Source organism: Oryctolagus cuniculus, chromosome 8 (assembly GCF_964237555.1).
Source record: "Oryctolagus cuniculus chromosome 8, mOryCun1.1, whole genome shotgun sequence".
NCBI lineage: Eukaryota > Metazoa > Chordata > Mammalia > Lagomorpha > Leporidae > Oryctolagus > Oryctolagus cuniculus.
In genome coordinates this window covers 98,216,390-98,240,505 of record NC_091439.1, presented here as the reverse complement: position 1 = coordinate 98,240,505, position 24,116 = coordinate 98,216,390, and the positions used below count along the sequence as shown (strand labels likewise).

The window sequence follows — 24,116 nt, the reverse complement described above, 5'->3', positions numbered from 1 at the left end:
CTTGGATGTCGCCCTGGATTCTCACCCCACACCATTGATCAGAGCTCCCTCGTCCCATGCAACATATACCTCTGGGTATTCACTGAAGGAGTAGACAACTCCATTAAGCCATAGAGGCGTAGTTCAAATATAAAACCCACCAGAGGAAAAAATCAAGTGTTTCCACAAATGCCTAAAAATAAATACAGAAATCCAAGAAATAAGAGCAAGGAAGAAAATATGACTCCTCTGAAGGAACACAACACGTCTTCAGTATCAGAATGTAAAGATGAAGAGACTGATGAAATTAAAATGAATTCAAAAGAATGGTCATAAATTACTCAGAAATACAGAGAAACTAATTCATGAGATAAAGAAATCAATAGACAATATGAGTGAAAAACTTTGCCAAGACATTGAGATATTGAAGAGAAATCAAATTAAAATATTAGAAATGACAAATTCAACATGTCAAAATACAGTGGAAAGCCTCAAAATACTTGGAGAGGCAGAAGAAAGAATATCTGAGATAGAAGACAAATCCTTGGAAATATCTGTCAGACAAAAAAAATGAGGAAAGAACAAAAAATTAGAAAACCTGAAAACAGTGTTCAAGATTATGGGACTAAATGAACAAACATACATGTCTTACAAATTCTCAAAGGCTTGGAAAGAAAGCATGGATTAGAAGGCCTATTTAACGAAGTGTTAGCATAAAAGTTCCCTAATTTGGAGAAAGATAGGGGCACCCAAGGACAGGAAGCACATACAAGTTCCAATAGATATGATCAGAAAAGATCTTTACCACAGCACATTGCAGTCAAATTTTCAACAGTAAAACATAGAGACCAGATTCTAAAATGTTACATGAGAGAACTCCAGATTACCTTCAGAGGATCACCAATTAGACTAAGAGCTGATTTATCATCAAAAACCCCACAGGCTAGGAGAGAATGGAGAGACATAGTCCAATTCCTAAAAAAGAAAACTCTCAACCCAGTATTCAACAAAGCTCTCATTTAAAAATGAAGGTGAGGGGCTGGCACTGTGGTGTGGCTGGTAAAGCCACCACCTACAGTGCCAGCATCCCATATGAGAACCAGTTTGAGATCTGGCTGCTCCACTTCCCATCCATTTCTCTGCTATGGTTGTATTAGAATTTTTAGATTCAGTGTTGACAGAATTGAGGCTGACTCTTTGATTCTTGGAGAAAATTTGCACAGCTTTAAAGTAAGCCATGCTTTACTTTAATAATACATGCATTAATCTTTTGAAAAAATATCATTATTTTTGCATGTTCACGTAGAGCCAGTGAGTATCAGATGTTACTCAAATCCAGTCTTCCTTTCCTAATCATGTCAAACAAACTTCTTCCACTTCTTTCACTCAACAAGTAATCACTTCAAAGAAACTCTCAAGAATTCTTTGGAGAAAAGATACACTGTAAGAGTTTGAAATAGTATCAGGAATAGAAAGCCAAGACACTCTGGCAAAAAAAAAAAAAAAAAAAAAGACCTAAATGAAAGATCTCCGCGAGTGAGATTCCAGTAGAAAGAACAGGTCATCAAAGAAGGAGGTACCTTTCTCTGAAGGGAGGAGAGAACTTCCATTCTGACTACAACCTTGTCTAAATATAATCAGAGTCAGCGAACTCAAAAGGCTTCCATAGCCTTGGCAACTCATGACAAGAGCCTAGGGTGATTACTGACACCATAAACAAGAGTGTCAATTTTTCAACAACAGGAGTCACTGTACACTTACTCCTCATGTAGCATCTTTGTCCTTAATGTGCTGTACATTGTGATTTAATGCTATAACTAGTACTCAAACAGTATTTTTCACTTTGTGTTTCTATGTGGGTGCAAACTGTTGAAATCTTTACTTAATATATGCTAAACTGATCTTCTGTATATAAAGAGAATTGAAAATGAATCTTGATGTGAATGGAAGGGGAAAGGGAGCGGGAAAGGGGAGGGTTGCAGGTGGGAGGGACGTTATGGGGAGGGAAGCCATTGTAATCTATAAGCTGTACTTTGGAAATTTATATTCATTAAATAAAAGTTAAAAAAAAAGAGTTTGAAATAGTAGCTTCCCTTTTTCTTACTGAAAAAAAAAAATCCAGAAAATGTGTGTTATTTCTAGTACACACTTTAGGGGTGGGCATTACTTGCACTGATGTCATTTAATTCAGATTTCCCTGAGGATAGAAGAGCATGCATGAGCACGTGTGAACTCTGAGCTTGATTAGGAAATCCTCATTTCTTTCCTGCTTTGTTCGCTTTATTTTTTCATATTTTACTTAGAGTTCCTATACCAGTAATTCTCAGGTTTCTCAAGCGTACTTCTGGAATAAAAAAAAAATAAATGAATGTCAAAGTTTTGTTTAAAAATTATGGTCTAGTCTGAGTCATAACTTAATAGTACATGACATACTGGGTCACTTCCTACTTCCAACTCTTCCCGCATTTGGCTCTCTTGGACTCTACCCACATCACTGTCGACTTCTTGCTAGGTCCTTTTTTGAATTCCCCTCATCTAAAAGTCTTGGTCTTTTTTTAATCTTATTCCTATTGATCTCCTACCTCATGGCTTTAAACACCTTCAATCTTCTAATTCCAAAATTTATACCATCCTAGAACTCTAAAGCTCAGACTTAATCATACATCCAACTACTAAGTTTTCTTCTTTGATGTCTGATACCTAAAATTTAAATTGTCAGAACTGAAGTCCTGATTCCTGCACACCCTTAAAACTTCTGATCCCATATTCTCTGAGCCTTGATAGGAGACTACCCTATTCATATGTTTAATTGGACAAAAATCCTTGATACAGCACTTGATTTCTTTTATACACACAGCACTCATTCAGCAAATCCCATCAAGAACATTTCTCCCCATCACTTCCACAACAATCCTAATTCAAACAAACATCACACTTATTTACATAATTATAAGAGCTCCTCTTTCCTCTTAACACAAACATAAGTGGAAAGATAAAACTACTTGAGAAACTGTGAAACATTCATTCTGGCCGGTTCTTTGGTTCTAAGATGGAGGAGCAATGCAGAGAAGACGGAATATGCAAATATCGTAAAATACCGCTCTTTAAGAGTGTCACACAAAGGATCTGGATTGTAGGCTTTAAGTTATTTTAAAGCCATTGGAGGGACTGGCACTGTGGCACAGCAGGTTAAAGCCCTGGCCTGCAGTACCAGCATCCCATATGGGCACTGGTTCAAGTCCCACCTGCTCCAATTCTGATCTAGCTCTCTGCTATGGCCTGGGAAAGCGGTAGAAGATGGCCCAAGTCCTTGGGCCCCTGCACCCACATGGGTGACCCAGAAGAAGCTCATGGCTCTTGCCTTTGAATCAGCTCAGCTCTGGCTTTTGTGGTCATTTGGGGAGTAAACCAGTGGATGTAAGACCCCTCTGGCTCTACCTCTCTCTGAAACTTTGTCTTTCAAATAAATAAAGTAAATCTTTAAAAAAAAAAACCATTGGAATATTTTAAACTTGAGAGTGACACAGTTATATTAGCAATTTTTAAAAGTGACTCCAAACAGATGGCTTAGAAAAGAGGGGTTATGAAGCTGTTGAAATAACATAAATTTATGAGAAATGTACCCATGAAAATGGATGAAAAGGAGCAATATGCAGGTAAGAGATGAACAAAAGGAAAACAAGTAATTTAGATTTCTAGGTTAGGAACTAGAAATATTTTGACACCTGGTAAACTAGAAAAGGAATAAATTGAAAGCACAGTTAAATACAGTCTTCCTTCAGTATCTGTGAGGGACTGGTTCCAGGAGCTCGCAGGGATATAAAAATCAGAGGCTGTCTAAATCCTTCATATAAAATGGCATATCATTTGCATATAACCTACACATATGGCCCCATATACTTCAAATCATCTCTAAGTTACAATGTCCATATCATGTAGATAGTTGTTACACTGTATTGTTTAGGGGTAAATGACAAGAAAAATGTCTATACTTGTGAAATATGGACATAATTATTTTCAAGAAATGTTTTTGATCTGTAATTAGTTGGATCTACAGAAGCAGAACTCAGGGATGGATACAGAGAACCAATGGTACATGATTTGTATTTTTTTTTTTTTTGACAGGTAGAGTGGACAGTGAGAGAGAGAGACAGAGAGAAAGGTCTTCCTTTTGCCATTGGTTCACCCTCCAATGGCCGCCACGGCTAGCGCGCTGTGGCCGTGCACCGCACTGATCCGAAGGCAGGGGCCAGGTGCTTCTCCTGGTCTCCCATGGGGTGCAGGGCCCAAGGACTTGGGCCATCCTCCACTGCACTCCCTGGCCACAGCAGAGAGCTGGCCTGGAAGAGGGGCAACCGGGACAGAATCCGACGCCCTGACCGGGACTAGAACCCGTTGTGCCAGCGCCGCAAGGTGGAGGATTAGCCTAGCGAGCTGCGGCTCCAGCCGATTTGTATTCTTAATACAGTGTGTTTAAAAAGATCACCTGGTACATAAGACCAACCATTTAAGAAGGTTGTGGAATTCCCCAGTAATATTCAATAAGATGAGGCAATTCAGAATAAATCTGAGTTGCAGGTAGAAACTTGGAGATCATAAATACATGTTTGTCCATTAAAATTATACACAGGGGCAGGCATTTGGCACAGCAGGTTAGGCTACTGTATCTACTACATCCCATAAGGGAGTGCCAGCTTGAGTGCTAGCAATTTTGCCTTCTGTTCAGCTTCCGACTCGGTGCTGGGGAAGGAAGCCAAAGATGTCTCAAGTACTTGGACTCTTGCTACCTTTGTGGGAGACCCAGATGGATTCTCAGGGCCCTGGCTTCAACATGGTCCAGTCCCAGCTGTCACGGGCATTCGAGGAGTAAACCAGTAGATGGAGGATACCTCTCTCCCTCTCTCTCTCTCCCTTCCTCACTCTCTCTCTCCCCTCCACCCTCCACTCTGCCTTTCAAATAAATAAATATTTTTTAAAAAAACTATATACATTAGTGGGTCCGGGAAATTTGGATATCTTAAACGCATGAATCCATGAAAACAATACTGCTCAGGGGGAGTAAGGGAGTATCATCAAGATCCAAACTCTCCAAAATATCCACAGCTAAGGATCAAATGGGGGAAAAGTGGCCTATGAAGAAAACTGGAAAACATAATTAGGGGGCCAAGAAGATAATGGTGAGTGTGAAGTCTTAGGTAAGGAAAGAAATTCAAATAGTGACCAGCCCATAGTGTCACCTCCTGTGGAAAAACAGATGGAAAGGAACATACACCAGTCAGTAATTTGGCAGCTATTGCATAACTGCTTTACACATCCCATCATCTGGTAGGAATTGATCCTACTAGATGCCAATGAAAAATCAATTTTTTCAACTTATTCTCTATCATATCTCTATCATTTTTTTGCTAATAAACTCAGTGCTTCAAAACTAAGCCCGTTTTTACTATCATTGAAAGTCCTTGGTCCCTGAAGTACTGGATTGGTTGATTTTTTGCCCATTTCTGTTTATCAATACGTTTATCTTGCAACTCAACAAGCATGTCAAATTCTCAAACATTAAATTTAATCATCCTTAATTGGACATATATTTATTATACTTCAAACAGTCTTTCATCTCTTCCATAGAAATGGCAGCACCTTTATGTTTTACTTTGCAACCCTCATCAAAGATTTAGACTCGATAGAAGCTTCCATTGGCCACTGTCTGAGTCACGGCCTTTACCCCTCCTTGCTTGCAGCTTACTCATTTTATAAGCCAAAGAGAAAGCATAAGATGAAAGTGAACAAGATAAAAGAGGATAATAAAAGAAGTGAGGCTGAAAAAAGGTGGCTTCCAGCACTCCTGTGAACAACAGGAGGACCCCATTCATAATAAGGAGGCCTTTTGCTGGAAGCATTCTTTGGAGAGTGTAGTATGGTGCATAACCTTGGAAAGATAAGGTGAAGTCAATTGCTATAGAGAACAGTTATTTTTCTCCAACCCCAGTATATCATACTTAAACTTTTCTTTCTTCCTAACAATACTCACTGGTGAATTGACAATATATGGTTTGAATCAACACAGTTCCCATGAAAAATGAAAAATCAAAAGGAAGTAATTTGAATGAGAGAGGAAAAGCATGTAGAAACCATCACCATGGACTTTGGATTAGCAAGACACTCAACTCTTTTAAAATGGTGAGAATGGCACATCAGCTTTCAATTACACCTGAACCACACTGTCCCACACAAAACATCTGGTAACTTTCAGTGGCAAATTCCCAGTGGATTTTACACTTATTAAATTCTTATTAAAATTAATAGCCAGCCTGTAAGGCAAAGCAATATTGTAACACTCCTTTATCAGGAAAATATTATCAACTACAACAATAAAGCTACTTTCTTCTATAAGAAAATCAAGACTGAATATTATATATAGGAAATGTGTTAAATTTATTCTTAAAAATGTTATTCCTTTTGACAATATATTGACATACTGATTATTTACTCATAATGCAATGTCATGGTTATTAAAGATGATTCTCTTTGTATTACTACAACATACATTCTAAAAGTCTACAATTCAAATTATTCCTATTCATATATTCTCTTATTTTGTAATTAAATGGTTTAAGTGAATTAAATATCATTTTTTCCTTATTGTGACATTACCACACTCTAGTAAGTTCCACTTTTAAAAAGTGCCTTTTATATACCCTAAATCCTGTTTTGGGACATGTCAGTCCTGCCAATTCTTTGATTTATTTACAAATTGAATTTCTTGCTTCCTTTGGTGTCATTTTTTAAAATTTTTAAATAATTTTATCAATATAAAGAGAAAATATTTCATGCATTTCATAGACATAATTCTAAGAAGATAGCCATACTTCCTTCACTCCCTCCCTTAGTCCCCCCATCTTCCTTCCTTTTTTCCCTTCAATTTTTGCAATAATATACTTTCAACTTACTTTATAATCACAGGCTTATTGCACCACTAACTATAGTGTTCAAACAGGTGAAAGTAGAAAGACCACTCTTTCACAGGAATATAGACATGGGCTAATTTTTCAATACAATCTGTGGTCCCCCAACCTCAAATCTGATGCCAGGGTATTCTGTGCCTGTCTCTTTGTATCTCTTTCTATAGATGCGTCTCTCTCATTCTCAGTGTGGATGCCTCTATGTATACATTTGTGTGTCAGATTTGCTTCTCTTCTGTGTGTCCTGTGTGTAGCTACTGTTTCTATGTCTTTCTGTCTGTGGTATGCACCTGTGAAGTATAACTCTTAATCTCTTATCTCCCTTAATTTTTACAGTAAAATTTGCTGTTACCTATTACAAAGGGCACAATACAGTGATTTGCAGGATCTTCACAGTGTTGTCCAACTATTGCCACTAAGTCCAGAACATTTTATTCACCCTGGAAAGGAAAGATGGTGTGCATTAAGCAGTCATTTTTAATTTCTCCTTGCTCCCAGCCCTGGGAATCATGAATCTTTCTGTCTCTGCTGATTTTCCTCTTCTGCACATATCATACAGATGAAATCATACAACAACTGGTGTTTTCTGTCTGGCTTCTTCTATGCAACAAAACATATTCATGGCTCATTCATGCTACATGTAGCATTTATCAGTACTTCTTCCTTTGTTCCAAATAAGTACTAGCTAGGTTGTTTACATTTCCCAGTGTAAGTATCTGAGTCTCTCTCCCTACCCCTCCTTCCCCACCTCCCTCCCTTCCCCCTACTCTCGGTATTTTTGGTATCTGTCCACTATGTGAGGTTTTGCTACATCCATATTAAATAAATATTAGCTGAACTCTTCACTGTTGAGTTTAATCTTTGGGTCTGTGTACCCAAACACACACACACACACACACACACACACACACACACATATATATAAATAAAGACCACACTAGAGACTTAGACAATAAATTCTGCAAACTTATTGATGGCAGGATTGTCTTCACTGGTTATAGGTTCTTTTCCTAGGAACTCTGGTTAGCTATCAAGGGTTATTGTAGATGCTCCCTGGTGATCAGCCTTAAAAGAAGAGGAACCATATTTTTGCATCCAGATTCCCTCCACCTAGATAGTCCCACATAACTGTACACTAAGGGTCTGCCTATTAACAAATACAAACTGATTTGGGCAAAGAATGACAACACTGATGTAAAGCTACATATCAGAAAAGGTAGCATTTACTACATACATGTGCAAATGCCCAGATTAAAGGATCTTCTACATAGTATATCAGAACTTTTCAAGCCATCTTGAACACTCTCGTAGATGACAATTTTAAGTCACAGGTCCCATCAAATCATGATTTTCACAATCTCCTTTGGTTCCCAATAACAATCAAAAAACGTTTCTAAACTCTTTACAATAACTTTGCAGCAAATGCACAACCAATCCACAATTTACACATTTAAGATCCCCTACTGCTTTGTTCCACGTTACTCTGACCACCCAAGACTCCCCTGGAACACCGTGTGCCCCTTGAGGCCACTGAGGATCTTTCCTTTCTGGTGTGCACGACCTTCTTCAAGTACAAGATCAACGGCAACTACTATGCTCTGGTTTCTCCCCATCCATCTCACTCATTTATGTGCCCAAACTAGAAGCTCAATTGTGGCACTGATCATATTTGTATTACACAAAGGTACCTTAAAAGTTCATGAAGAATGAAATTAAAAAGATGTTTATTTTAGTGCCAAAAAATCAGAAATGCAAAATTATTTTTAATAATACACATTTTCCAAGAGTCAAAAAATAAATTCTTCTTTGGATACACTGGAGAAACTCAAAGAAGGAAAGGAGGCACATCTTTGAATAAGTCTGATTGAGAGTAGAAGATAAACACTCACCATTTGTCCCTTTAGTAAGAATGGACTTCTGACTCCATGACCTTAGCTGGCCTCACAGGGTAGTGAGGCCAGATTAGAGATGGCATTTCAAACTCTTAAAAAGAAACTTGATGGGCATTTGGCCAAGCAGGTAAGCCACAAGTTGGGAGACCTGCATTCCATACTAGAGTGTCTGGGTTCTAGTCCCAACCTTACTCCCGATTGCAGCTTCCTGCCAATATACTCCCTTGGAAGCAGCAGGTGATGATGGCTCAAGTGTTTTGTTCCCTGCCACTCACATGGGAGACTTGGATTGAGTTTCTGACTCCCAACTTTAACCAGCCCAGCCACTGGGGGATGGAGGCTGAAAATGGACATCTGGTCTGCTTCTCTCTGTCTTTCAAATAAATAAATAAATATATCTTTAAAAAAGAAAATAAAGTAGCTGAAAAGTCCATGAGAGCATTTCAGGCATAGAAAGCCAAGACACTGTGGCAAAAAAAAAAAAGACCTGAATGAAAGATCTCTGCGAGTGAGATCCCAGTGGAAAGAACAGGTCTTCAAAGAAGGAGGTAGGACGGGAGTTAGGGTGGGAGGGAGGCTATGGGGGGAAGAACTGCTATAATCCTAAAGCTGCACCTATGAAATTTGTATTAATTAAATAAAAGCTTTCTAGAAAAGAAAGAAATCTGGGGACAAATCTGCATTTGGCCTTGCAGTTAAAGACACTGGGATGCACACTGGAGTACCTGGGTTAACGCCCTGGCTCCAGCTCTCAATTCCAGCTTCCTGTTAATGCAAATCTGAGAAACAGCAGTGATGATTCAATTATCTGGGTCCCTGCCAGCTACATGGGAGACCTGGATTGAATTCCAAGCTCCTGGCTTTGGCCTGGCCCAACACTGACTATTGCCAGCATTTGAGGCGTGAACCAGCAGTTGAAAGATATTCTCTCCCCCAGCCCCTCCTCTCTCTTCTTTCCTCTCTTCCCTCACTCCCTCGAAAGTTTAAAAATTAAATACAGAAAAATCTTACAAATTAGACAGGCTTCCCTTCCCCATCTCCAAACTTGCATTTGTATGGAGGGAGCAAATACTAAATCATATTTGAAAGTACAAGTAAGAAAGAAAACTGAGGTTAAACACTGCTGAACTTAAGGTATTGTTTTTTAAATCCCTCTCTGGCTCAGAAAATGATTTAGATATGATGTAACAAGATGAGGCAGAGAGCGAGAGAGAGCGAGCGAGCGCAGTTGTGCCGAATGAGGTGTAATGTTAAACAGGCTGCAATGTCCTATGGCTAAGAAGCAGGTCCAGTATAGGCCAGAGACCCTAGAAGAGGAGCCAGGCACTCACACCTGCAGTGAGGTCGGAGCCCTCTGACCTCATCAGTAGGACAAGATCCACTGCTTCTTCCCTGTGCGTGCTAGAAAATTACTGGCCAGTGATTTCCCCACTGAGCAGGCAGACAGAACAGTGACCTTAGGCCCTCAATCCTCATACCAGCAGGTTTCTACGTGCCTAACTCCCACCTCCCCCTCCTCCTCTGGTTCTGACACAGCTCATGTTTGGGTCTCGGCTTCTGCCAGCCTGGTTCCTTGCACCTGCAATTTCACCAGCCAAATGTGATTCCTGGTGGTTACAGAGGCCTGATCTGCCCCACATTGGTGCACAGCTTCTTCTGCCATTTCTGAAAGACCAAATACAGTCATCTGAGTGCTTTCCAGCTTCAGGTATTTTTGCAGATTCAAAGTCATCTTCACTCTGGTCCCTGTAATCACCAGCCAGACTACATCTTCCACCTGGGAGTCCATTTTCCCAGTAAACTTGTCCATTATCGGTACAGAGAAATTAGGGTCCTGCTTCAATCAGTCCATACACAGGTTGAAAGAGAAAGACAGAAGTGCTATGCATCACCACAGACACAGCCCTCCTCGTTAACTCATCCTTGCTGGCAGAATGAGGCTCTGATTTCTGTGTGAGAGGAGCTGCACACAGGGTCACAAGAAATCTAACCGCCAAAGCTTTTGCCGTGGTCTTATCAGTTCTGACAAACAGCACTTACTAAAGTCATTCCTGACAGGTACACACTGTCTGGACCTGTAGAAGGAGGTCGTGCTTAGCAATAGCATCTCTGAGTCACCACCCATACCAAGGAGATGCCACCCACACACATGCACGCACGCAGGCACACACACACACACAACTGACCTGACGAACTTTTTGAAGTTCCCTAGGATGCATGGATTTCAATTTTCCACAAACTTTTAGAAATCCCCTTGTAGCTACACATTCCCTTTTCTGTTTATCTTCCAAACCATTAAATCCTTGATTATTTTACCCGGTTCTATATATCCAGTGTTTAACACAATACCTGGAACACTGTTGATTCTCAATACATGGTGGAATAAGTTAATTCTAAAATTTCATTTAAGCAATTCACACTGCTTTAAGAATGCTGAACTGAGGGGCCAGCGCTGTGGTGTAGTGAGTAAAGCTGCCCCCTCCAGTGCCGGCATCCCATATAGACGCCAGTTGAGTCCTAACTTCTCTACTTCTGATCCAGTTCTCTGTTATGGCCTGGGAAAGCAGTACAAGATGACCCAAGTCCCTGGGCCCCTGTATCTGTATGGGAGACCCAGAAGAAGCTCCAGGCTTAGGACCAACCCAGCTATGGCCATTGAGACCATTTGGAGAGTGAACCAGCAGATGGGAGACTCTCCCTCTCTGCCTCTGTCTCTCTGTAATTTTGCCTTTTAATTAAATAAATAAATCTTAAAAAAAAAAGAATGCTGAATTGAGAAGAAGAAAAAGAGAAAAAATTTGCAAGAGAAGAAGAGGATAAAATCAAACAAGACGGAGAGCCTGGACAGTGTTTGAGCATCTTGAGCCCGGAGAGCCAAGCAGGCAGCTCTTGTGCTCGGTGGGTGCGCAGTGCCACATTAGTGATGACAGTGGATGGCCACTTGGGGAAACCTGCTGAGTACCACACACCACTGGAGCAGCCATCCGTCTCAAATCAATTTCCGTTGTTCAAATGCTGAATATGTAGTGATATTTCAAAGCCACCTCCAGAGATGCACTTCAGCAGCAGCAGGAGTTCCAAGCTATTATTCCATTTGCACAGATGATCCGGGACCCAAATGCGAATATCGAACTATGAGGTGTACTTTCATGATGTTTTAAAAGAGAACAAGACACTAAAGCCTCAGAAAACAGGTAAATCAACACTTTGTATCAAATACAGCTTACGCCCAATTCCCTTCTAGCTGCCCATAGCTTATCATTCCCAAGATGCAATTCTGGGTACCCAACTTAACGCGCTGGGTATGTCTGATTATGAGACATGTCAGAGTTATTATTCTCATTAATTCCCTGCATATGGGTTAAGTAGCTATAGCTTTTTTTTTTTTTTTAGGTAAGCAAATAATATCTTTTTCCCTCCAGCGGAGGTGAAAGAATCTGCCATTAGAAAATAATTATATGTGTTATTCTTATCTAATGTAAGAGAATTCAGATATTTATGTAAGCCAGAGCAAATGCATCATATGCAGTGAAACCCAGAGGCTAAAAATATGTGAGCTTCTTAAGTAGGCAAAGAGAAGACAGGCTAAAGGGATACTAGGCAGAGAATCCATGTGTTATCCAACATGGTAGCCACTTTGTGAGCATTTAAAATGTAGTTGGTCCAAATAGAGATGCTCTGTACACATCAAACTACACATGCATTTCAAAAACATAATATGCAGAAGGAATGTAAAAAATCCATTAATCATTAGACTCACTATTAAAATGACAATATTTTAATCTAGTGAATTAAATAGATTATTAGAATTAATTTAAATGTTTCCATATAGCTTTAAAAGTTTATTCATTTGGGAGACAGAGAGACAGAAAAACAAAGACCGAATGACAGAGAGCTCCCATTCATTGATTCACTCGTCAAATGCCCACAATGGCTGAGGCTGGGGTTGATGCTGGAATCCAATAATGCAATCCAGGGCTCCCACATGGCGACAGGAACCCAACTGTGTGAACTACCACCATTGTTTCTAGGGTGGGTGTGTTTAGCAGGAAGCTGAAAGCAGAAGCCAGAGTCAGATATCAACCACAGACACTCTGATGTGGGACCACTGTTTTTTTTATTGTTGTTGTTTTCAGATTTACTTTATTTATTTGAAAGACGGAGTTACAGAGAGAGAGAGAGGTCTTCCATCAGATGGTTCACTCCCCAAATGGCCGCAACGGCCAGAGTTGTGCTGACCCGAAGCCAGGAGCCAGGAGCTTCTTTTGGGTCTCCCACGCGGATGCAGGGGCCCAAGCACTGGGGCCATTTTCCACTGCTTTCCCAGGCCATAGCAGAGAGCTGGATCAGAAATGGAGCAGCTGGGACTTGAACAGGCTCCCATATGGGATTCCAGCACTGCAGGCCGCAGCTTTAACCTGCTGTGCCACAACATGGGCCCCGTGGGACCATTGTTATATTAACCAGCATCTTAACCACTAGGCCAAATGCTCACTCCTGACATTTTTCCATAGGACTCCTAGATTTAAAATTGCATGTGTAGTTCATATTACATTTCCATTAGACACGTCAAATACAAATGCAAATTTGGGGAAGAAAAGAATGTATTTGGAACAAATGCTGTGGTAAAAAGAAAGGGACTATTGAAATATAGGGAGAAAGCTCTGATTACAACACCTGCAATACCAGAAATGATGAGCAGAAAGAAAGTTTATTTTATAAGGAGGGGCAAGTAAAACCAGAACTGTGAGGGGTGGGAATGGGTGGCATGGTGAGACAGGAAATCAAGGAATCTCATCCCTGCACTCAACTGATTTTGTTCAGGGCCAAGAGGAGAAATTTAAAGCTGGTCGAGTCCATTAATAACATCTTGTTCTAATAATCAATGAGGACAAACAATCCAGCTAATCTTTGATGAGACACAATCTTGAAAATTTGGAGGGTCTGTGCTTGCCTTGGTTATTTGTAAGGAAGAGGGCACCCTTGAGGCTTATCCGTGTCATGTGGGCAAGTGTGGCTCTTTGTAGTGAGGCATTTTCCTGAAACACAAAAGGTGGGGAGATTTCTTTAACTGTCCTTGTTTGCCAGGGTCATAGAGCTCCAGTAACTTCAACACTGACAAGCAGTGGAGTTGTGTTAACCTAAATTTACCACTGTTTCCAGAGTGGTGACTAAACTAGGTACAGAATCAGATAAACTGATTCAGATCTCTGGTCTGCCATTGCCAGCTCTGCAAACTTGGACAGTTTATATAATTTCTGTTTGACTCATTTTATTTTCATTTGTTGAAAGTATTTATGTCACAATGTTCTTATGTTTGGTAAAATAAATGAAGACCACCAAGGAGAAAAATTAGGTTATTCAGAGCTTACTTAGTACAAGATTGCACTTGACAGAGACTCAAATGCAGGCAGAAGAGTGAAAAAGCTGCACAGTAGATAAAGGCGTACAATTAGGGTATGTACATACTGAAGGTTGTGGGCCTTAGGAAAGCTGGTGGCAGACTAAAAGCAGAACATTTATTGTGTAAAATTGGTGAGAGCATCACATTTTTGGAATCCGTTGTTTGGTCCCATGTTGGAAACAGGGCTTGGGGAGTGGAAGAGGGAAACTGGCTGTCTTTGACCAAGTTCTGGCCCTCTGTGTTGGTTAATGCAGAGCTTACATTTGTTTCTCTGGTTGCAGCACAGAATATGGGTCTGCATTCTATTGCCACGTAAATTCTAGTCCCTCCCACGTGTATATTCAGACTCTCAAGAAGATACGGTGAGACTGTACATACGAAGTGGTTTGGCCCACCATATAATTCAGCTTTAACTTTACTTGATTTTCTTTCTTAGTAGATTGTACACAGCCACTTATAATACAAACATTCTAAGTTTGGTGGAAATAACAAGATAAAGATTTGAGTATTCAAAGAATTTTAGGGCACAAACTGTCTGTTGATACTCTATCTGTCAGAAAGTAAATGAGTCTTTGAGGAAATTCTATTTGCTTGAGGAGGGGTAGCACTGAAAAAGTAAACACATGTTAATGAATGTCAGTATCATATTAATGTAGACACTGACATGTTGTTTCACTTCTCAATGTCCAGCTTGAGTGTGTGGTAAGAGGTGCTAGTTTTTAAAAAGGTGATTCATGTTCATATCTATATTTTTAAAGAGTTATTTCCTTACTTATTTAAAAGGCAGAGTTACATACATACATATGCACACACACACACACAGAGAGAGAGAGAGAGAGAAACATCTTCCATCCACTGGTTCATTTCCCAAGTGCTAGCAACAGCCAGGACTGGGATGGACCAAAGACAGGAGCCAGGAACCAGGAAATCCCAATGGATTGCCCACATGGGTAGTGTAGCCCCAAGTACTTGAGCTATCATTTGCTGCCTCCAAGGTACATCAGCATGACACCAGATCAGAAGTGGAGCAGCAGGGACTCAAAACTGATATTCAGATATGGGATGATGGCTTCACAAGCAGTGGCTTAACCCATTGTTACCACAATTCTGGCCCCTCATGTCTATGATCTTTAAAGAGGTATTCAGTTATACACAGCACAATCTAATTTAGGAAACTTTTACTTTTCATCAAGATGCATTTTTCTCAATAATTTCTATATTGCCATGAACCTCATTTCTTCAAGAAATGGAAATGGTGTAAATTGTGCTATGTATAGTAGAATTAGTAGAATGAAGTTGACAAGTCCTGGATTTTTTAGGTTTTTTTTTTCTGTGATTACTCTTATTTGAATTTTTTATTTATATAATGTGAACAAATTTCAAGTATTTCATATACACAGATTTGGAAAATAGTGATAATTCCCATCCTATCTACCCTGCTGCCCATGCTCCAAACCACCCTCCTTCTTCAATTTTTCCTTTTATATTTTACAATGATATACTTAGCTTATTTTATAATCATAACCTTAACTTCCCACTAAGTAAAGGATTCAACAAACAGTAAGAAGAAAAACACAGTTTCTGAACAGTATGGACAATAACTATGAAAGTCTCAATTTTGTTCATATACATTACATACTTTGTACTCCATTAGTTACTATAGATCAGGAAAAATAGAGGATATTTGCCTTTTTGGGACTGGCTTAATTTCACTGAAGATAATAGTTTCCAGTTGCATCCATATTGTTATAAGACAGGATTTCCTTCTTTTTTACTGATGAGTAGTATACCATTATACATATATATATATATATATATACACACCACTATTTCTTTATCCAATCATCAGTTGATGGACAGCTAGTTGATTCCATTTGTTAACTATTGTGAACTGAGCTGTAATAAACATGGGGGTACAATTAACTCAAATGCTGATTTCATTTTGTTTAGATAAATTCTCAGCAATGGGATGGCTGGATCTATGGTAGATCAATTTTTAGATTTCTGAGGGATCACCATACTATCTTCCATAATGTATACATTCTCAAGAATAGTGGATTAGGGTACCTTTTCCCCCCACATCCTCACCAGCACTTATTGTTTTTAGATTTTTGGATGACAGCCATTCTAAATGGGGTAGGGTGAAACCTCACTGTGGTTTTGATTTGTATTTCCATGATAGCTAGTGATCCTGAGAATTTGTTCATGAATCTATTGGCCATTTGCATTTCATCCTTTGAAAAATGTCTGTTCAAATCCTTTGCCTATTTCTTAAATGGATCATTTGATTTGTTACTGAGTTTCTTGAGGTCTTTATAGATTCTGGATATTAATCCTTTATCAGTTGCATAGTTTGAAAATATTTTCTCCCTTTCTGTCAGTTGCCTCTTCAATTTGTTGAGTGCTTCCTTTGCAGTGCAGAAGCTTCATAGCTTGATGTAATCCTATTTGTCTATCTGTGCTTTTATTGTATCTGTTACTGGGGTCTCATCAAACAATCCCATGCCTACGCCAATTTCTTGCAGGGTTTCCTCGAGTTTTCCTCTAGTAATTTGATGGTATCAGGTCACAGATTTAGAAACTTGATTGACTGTGAGTTGATTTTTGTATAAAGTGTAAGGTAACAGACCTGTTTCATACTTCTTCATGGGGAGACCCAATTTTCCTAGCACCATTTGTTAGAGATGCTGTCCCTTCTCCAGGGTTGGATTTTAGCTACTTTGTCAAAGACTAGTTGGTTGTAGATGTATGGATTGATGTCTGTGGTTTCTATATTGTTCTATCGCTCTACATGTCAGTTTTTGTGCCAGTACCAGGCTGTTTTGATTATAACTGGCCAATGTGTTGAAGTCTGCTAACGCTCCAGGCCAGGCTCAAAGTCTGTGTGGCTCACAAGGTTCTCCCTCAGGCAATATCACCAGTGACATGGGCTGCCAGTCTCTTCTCATTTCTCTTTATGAAATGTCATGTCTTCCTGATGCTGATTCTGATACTGGTAGGAGTGAATAGAGGAGCATTGTCCAACCTTTCACTGCTGAATGTGGCTCTCTGCAAGAGTGCAGTACAGGAGGGCAAGGAAGCAGGACTGCTTCACTGCTCCAGGCCTGGCAATTGCTTAGACCCCAGTGAGCTCCCCAGGCTGAAGTAAAAGTCAGTAGGTGACTGTGGAGTTCCCTCTCAGCTAAAACTGTGGGCAGCAGAGCACACAGCTGTTTCTTCTTGTCTCATCATAGTATGATGATGGCTCATAGCCTGCAGCTGGCTGCACCATGCGGCTGGTGGCAGCGGTATCTGTCTTCTCGCCTCTTATTGTATGGAGTCTTTGTTGATTTTTCAGTTCTTGGCCAAAAATTTCTATCAGTCAGACCCCTGGAAACATGATCCTTTCTTTGTTCTTTTCATACCGCAGAGCGATGGAAGTTTGTGTGGATAAACCCTTTTCAGCCATCTTGGATCTCTCCTCTACTTGTTGATATGCAATACACACGCAAACACAATAATACATTTGGGAAACCCAAAAAAGACTCTTATTTAACTTGTTTTAACTCAGCAATTTCTTTGGCAGCTTTGTAGCTGATCCCATTAGATCATTAGATGACTGGGGAAGTGAGAAATGGAAGGAAAGAAAATCAAGAAGCAAGGGTGCATTATTGCTACCACACACAGCAATGGCTCAGTGCTGCCAGTGCTTGGACACAATGTGAAGGGAGCTTCAGAGCTGTGCTGCCTAAGGTGACTGTATTCTACAGGTATTTATGCTCAAACTCTCAATGCATCATAGTTGAGAACTGTTTGTGCGTTGGGAGCATTTGCTTGCCCTGAGCAGGGGCTCAGAGAGAGCCCTGTGACAGACAGAGACAGGACTGTAAACAGGGACATCACCAGTGTGTGTGCTCCTGTACTGCAACAGTGAGTGCTACTGCAACAGTAAATATTGAAGGGAATATGCTTGAGGCTCCAACAAGTCTACCACTTGCAATGCTCAAATTCTCTCATGTGCAAAGGTAAGTTGAATATGCCCCATCACTGCTTTTTCAAGTTGATGGTCCATAACCAACTAAAAACCAAATAAGATTTACAAGAGGAGTAACAAGGACTTAAAACAGGAAGTGTAAAGGGGCAGGCTGTAGCCTCACTATTGCAGTTGATATTGAGCCTGACACCACCCATTCTGTTAACCATAAGCACACAAGGAAAGGCTTCTGATTCTGAGAGCTGCAAGCCCTGTTTTCTATATCTTTGTCTTAGCCTGCATGGCACACTGGCAGTTAATGATAGGCATAAAAGTATCCACAATTCCAATCTGTGGGCTTCAAACACACCCTCCCTGTGTCTACTATATAACAGCAACCTCACTTCTTTGTTAAAATGAAGGTTAATTCCTTATCAGTACAATAAACCCATGCTTTGCCTGTTAATCTTGTAATAGCAGCTACTTAGTCCTAGAAATACCGACCATCTCCCCAAAGAAAACACGACCTCTACTTCAGCACAAGCAACAGGAAGCAAACTGTCGCTTAATAGGTCATTGTTAGGAGAGAAAGGGGCCTCTCTGATCTCCACCCTTGTTCCTGGCTCAAAATTTTGTCATATATCTTCCAGGACAGTGTAAGAGTATACTTTTGTGGTACTTTTAAAAGGCTACTCCAAAATTCTCTCATGCCCACTACTACACAGTTAAGGGATGGCACAATGCGTGAATTTCATGAACATGTGCTTTTTTTGCTAAAAAATCAATTCCATTGTACCAAGGCAGTGTTAGGTGGGACAACATTATCTGTGAGTCCCCAAATAATGGGGCCAATCAAGAGCAGCCATAAACCCTAGTCCTCACCTAAGAGGGCTCTAAGGAGATTTGGCCATAGACATTTACAAAGGAAGTTTGGTAGGATACTTTGTTATACTGGCAGATGACCTAATGCCTAAGTGTCATATCTATGATCAGGTGTCCCTTCCACAGGAACTCTGTTTGTTCTGGCAAATGCTTTCATGACTCTTCTGTATCCAATTTATGTCTGCCACTTTCTAGGAAAGCCTTAAATAGGAGAATCATTAGATTTTAGTGTGTCTGTTGGGTAACATACAGAGGAGGCAAAACAGCAAACGCACCTCAAGTTCATGGAAGCAGCGTATCACTGACAGGCAGGATCCACCTCCGCCAAAGGTGGTTGCCTAGAAGTGATGGCAAAGGGCAAATACCTAGACTGACCATGGCAAGCACCTGGAAGAAGGGGTAAAACTGAAAACTGCGTAAAGGGTAACAAGCCCTGCCTCTTCTATGAGACAGTTAAGCTCATATTCAAAGGGGATGCCCAGGTCACATACAATTAAAGAAATTCACTACATCTTGAGTTTTGCCTAACTTGTTTATTTGGGCAATTCCAAGAAGCATCGGAGTGTGAGAGGCGACACAACAGAGAAATCAAGAAAGGCTGCATTAATGATATTTATGAGCAAGATACCACAGCAGACAATAGGGTCTCAAGCCTGCTGATTATTTTTGGCAGGCAGTGTGGAATAAACCTCAGGGTTGCCCCAACCGAGAACAGAATACTGGAGCATTTATACTCCAGCTTCCACTCAGTATTAACTAAGCATTACTCCTGGTGGCATTAATTCTCCAGTACTTCCTGTCTGTCTTGTGCAAAGTCTAGCAGGTCCTAGGCAGAGAGACTGTGGGACATTTGGGCATTTAATCAAATGTTGAATACTGAAGGGAGATGGGAGGGTCACACACAGGCCTCTTACACTCAACATTTGACCAGATAATCCTAGATAAAGAGAAGAGCTGATACTTAGCTGGTTTGCTCTGCCCTGCTGTTCCGGTGGTATATACTGCTGGTGTAAGTTCTTACTGGTCAGCTGCCATGATCTTTTGGTTAACTATTACAAATATCACTCTAAGGATGCATGGTAGCTCCATAATCACCAAGAGGAAGGAGACTAAAAGCATGGGATAGGGCTGGCAATGTGGGACAGTGGGTTAAGTCCCTGCTTATAATGCTGGCATCCCATATCAGAATGTCATTTTGAGCCCCAGCTACTTTACTTTCAGTCCAACTTCCTGCTAATGTGCTTGGGAAGGAAGCAGAAAATGGCATACTTGGGCCTCTGCCACCCATATGGGAGGCCAGGATGGAAGAGATCTCTCTCTCATAAATAGATTGTTTAAAAATTTTTTAAATAAAAAAATAAAAGCATAGGATTAACTATTATTCAAACCCTATAAGAAGAGCTCCAAACATAGGACAACAAACATAGAAGTCGCTAACCACCTGAACACTCTACATACACTATCCATTTATATGACAACCTAGTCTTGATGAGTACAGCTAATTGTTAATGATGACTTCAAGCAGAAAGCTTTTTAAAAAAAAAAAAAGAATGAGATCATTTGGAGCAGAGACATTTCTTACATATTCAGTGATGATGCAACCTCTACACCTTGAATTTGAAGTTCAATTAAGTAAAGTGGGATTGTTAATCTCTGTCTTAGAGTTACATGCTGGGTCAACATTGGAGGAAAGCTCTAAAATACACATCTACAGAAAGACCAGTTCATTCCATCTTAAAGTATGAAACATCATAAAAACATAATTAGCATGTCAAATTGTACAATAAATACATAATCAAAACCCATCCCTGTGATTCTAGTCCAGAGTCCTACCCAACAAGCCATGTTGCCTTTTATTTGAAACTTCTTGAAGGTAAGGAATGATTTTTAAATCATTTTCAAAAGGGCAAACCTAGCGTGAAACTCAAGCCAATACCATATGGAACAGAGAATAAAATGAATTAGCATATTATTAATTGCAGACCATTAATTTTCAAGGACAACTGCAATTTAGAACAACTCATTCATTTCTAAAATGTGGCTTCTGTATGGGGAATATCTTCGTGTCTCAGACAGGTTATCCATTTATTAAGATTAAAATATTTCCTTTCTATCTCAGCTCTCTGAAGGGTTCCATAAAAAGGGGACAGATGTTGAATGGGAAGAATGAGAGTTTGTGAGCCATAAGCCTAGCACTATAAATCAGCGAGAAAAATAACAAGTGAGGAATGAAAAAGACTAAGAAAGCCTTTTCTGCTACAGACCAAGCACCCAGGCCAGACACATGGAGACAAGGAAAAATAATTTTAATGGTATCAGTCAAGAGAAACTAAGAACATAATAACAAGGATCTATTTTTGTCCCTGTGCAATTGCCACCATTATTCAGCTGATGTCAGTAAGGCAAGATTCTCTGTAAGTTTTGCTCCTATATTGTCTGTGGCACACTGACAACGTGCTCTTTCTGTATTGGCTTAGAAGATGACTTGGTCTCTGCTTGGTGTTCTTACAATCTAGTTGAAGTAGTCAAAGCAATTCAAATACCAAAACGCCAGCTGAGGAAGAGATTAACTCTCAAGAGGCTCAAGGGGGCATGTAACATTATAAGCCATAACACCACATCAACAGCAATTAAGCAGAGAGCACTTCCATTTTGCCACTCTCAGCAAACCATATCAGAAGGGCACTATTTAAATTAGGTCAACCTGTGACCTTGGTGTGACTCATGATTTGCCAAACTTGTAACACTGTACACATCAATAATTCAAATAAATTTAAATAATCAGAGTTGCATGCTGCAGATTTACATGATCTCTTGATATTTCATAATCAAAATAGATGGTGATTTTTTTATACTGTGCATCTATCAAGTTACCCCAACCAGGAATATAGCAGTGTGGAAACTAAATTGGGTGTTGATACATTCATCTGGCATGTCCATTATCTAAGTTTCACCCCAATGGGTGAATTTATGATGACTGGTGGAATAAAGCAACAATATATTCATGACACAATGCAACTGTGCAGACTCAATCTATACTTATACATCAGTGAAGTTGGTTCCACTCTACCTACCCAAGTCAAATAAAGTCAGTGGTAATTATTACTTAACTGAATAATATTCCACATCATACAGCATTATGAATAATTAGATGGTCAAAGCATTCTCAAACAAGATTTATAATTTCCCATACTATGAATACATACATACACACGTGTGTGTGTGCGCGTGTGCTATAGTCCTGTTTCATTTCCATGACTTTGATATACCTTAAGGTGATGTGAGACTTCTTCTTTTTTCCAAAATCATCAGTCTTTCCTCAACTGTGACATTAATGAAAATGAAAATATGAATTTTCAGGAATTCCTAAGAAATCTATGGTAGTCCTGGGTGTTTCTTGGACAGAGATACTAGTTACAGAGGTGTAAGTAAATTTAAGGGAATCATAGGCTAGCACTGGTCAAATAACTAGCAAATAACCATAAGAAGCCATTATAATCTCTAGAGCTGAAAGAATGAAGGCAAGGTGTTGAAGAGATCCAGAAAAGACTTGGGGCCATGAAACCATAACTGTAGGAGCTGCCATGACAGAACTGTGGCCAGCCAAGCAGAGAGTGAGAAGAAATTTGGATACTCTGATTCCTCCTGCCCTCTGACATACTGCTTGTGCCTCCCATTGGCTGATGAACAAGAAGGCAAGAAAGCCAAGTTAATGTAGACTATTGTCAGCCTCCAGAGGCATAAGCAGCACAGAAGAGGGTGAAAAACATACAACACAGTGAGTAGGTGGACATAGTCAGGTAGATCCTTTTTGCATACTTCTAGTAAATGTTTGTTTTCTAAACATTTAGCCTGAAGTTTGAAGTAATGTTTGAAGCCTGAAGTCTGAAGTAATGTAACCACGACATTTATTTTCTACCTTAAGTATCTTTCTTTCCTTGTCTTAATTCCTCTCTATTTCAAGATTAAATGTTTCAAGAATAGATTTTTTAAACTAGAACTAAGTAAGCCACTGAATGCCTCTCATCCAAAAGAAGAACTCGTCAACAGAATACTGGATGTACATTATACATTGATTCCCCTATCTATCACAGAAAAGTTCAACAACAGCATTGCTCCAAGGATTCTCATATTGATAAGCACTGATATGACAATATTAACTCTAAACTCTATGATATACTGACCATGAATTCTTTTTAGTCACTTCCATGAATCAACATGTGAAGATGTTACTAACAATTCAAAAATCACCACTCAGTTGTAAACGAGGCAATTAGCAGCTTTGTTCTTACTTTCAATATGTGATGCAATATGTGCTTATCTCAGAAAATGCATGCTCAAATGAAATATTCTCAAAATACAAAGTGGACTATTACAAATGTCAGAAAAAATAAAATTATATTTTTGACCAAACAAAGTAACACAAACAGGATGCTGAGTATTGACATAATGAGTGTTCAGTATTAAGACATGAGTGAACCCAATCTGAGGTACACATACTGATAAAAGGGAAAAATAGATGAGGAGATTGTAGGCAGCAAAGATACCAGAGGTTGGGTAGTCTTATAAGGGACAAGTTCATCCTGGTGTTCAGTAGAGATGAAGTAGAAATTGTGGTTAGTGGTTCAAGGAAGTGAAAAACTATTTAACTAAGAGATTTAATAATCCATTTATAAGAATAAAAGTTCGAGTTACAAAGAGAAAAGCATAATACATGCTTGGTTCTTCCTCTGCCATTTTTTCTAAATCAATCAGTATTGAAATCCAATTTCTTTTCCACTTTCAATGTTTGCCTCTCAGATGTATGTAGATATGTATATTAGCCCCCTTTTCTGACTCTTCCAAGCCAAGATTGGATATAAGTTCTGCATTAGTCCAAGTGATCCAGCCCACACATGAAATAAATGTTCATGATTACTCAAAACTATTGGAAATGTTAAAATTACTTGAGTGTGTACAATAAATATAGTTCTGCCCAAGTAGAAATAAGCTGCACTTACTCTGCATTTCAAAATCTTCCTAAACAACATGGACTCTAGAGCCCAATT

General features: G+C 39.6%; 1 long non-coding RNA gene and 1 pseudogene across 44 annotated transcripts in view; both read right to left on the bottom strand.

Annotated features, from left to right (window-relative positions):
• The window catches only part of LOC103350790 (uncharacterized), a 772,648-nt gene that overhangs the window by 374,965 nt on the left and 373,567 nt on the right, over window positions 1-24,116 (bottom strand). For 32 of the 44 annotated variants that reach the window (XR_011378460.1, XR_011378458.1, XR_011378455.1 and 29 more), the window contains one exon: window positions 7,291-7,378. The exons of 11 other annotated variants lie outside the window; for them this stretch is intronic. This is a non-coding gene — a long non-coding RNA (uncharacterized lncRNA). Of the gene's footprint in view, window positions 1-1,766; window positions 2,324-7,290; window positions 7,379-24,116 lie in introns of those variants that run through there. One more of the 44 variants, XR_011378418.1, reaches the window with a different exon arrangement.
• Window positions 9,811-11,551, bottom strand: LOC138843286 (diablo IAP-binding mitochondrial protein pseudogene; annotated as a pseudogene).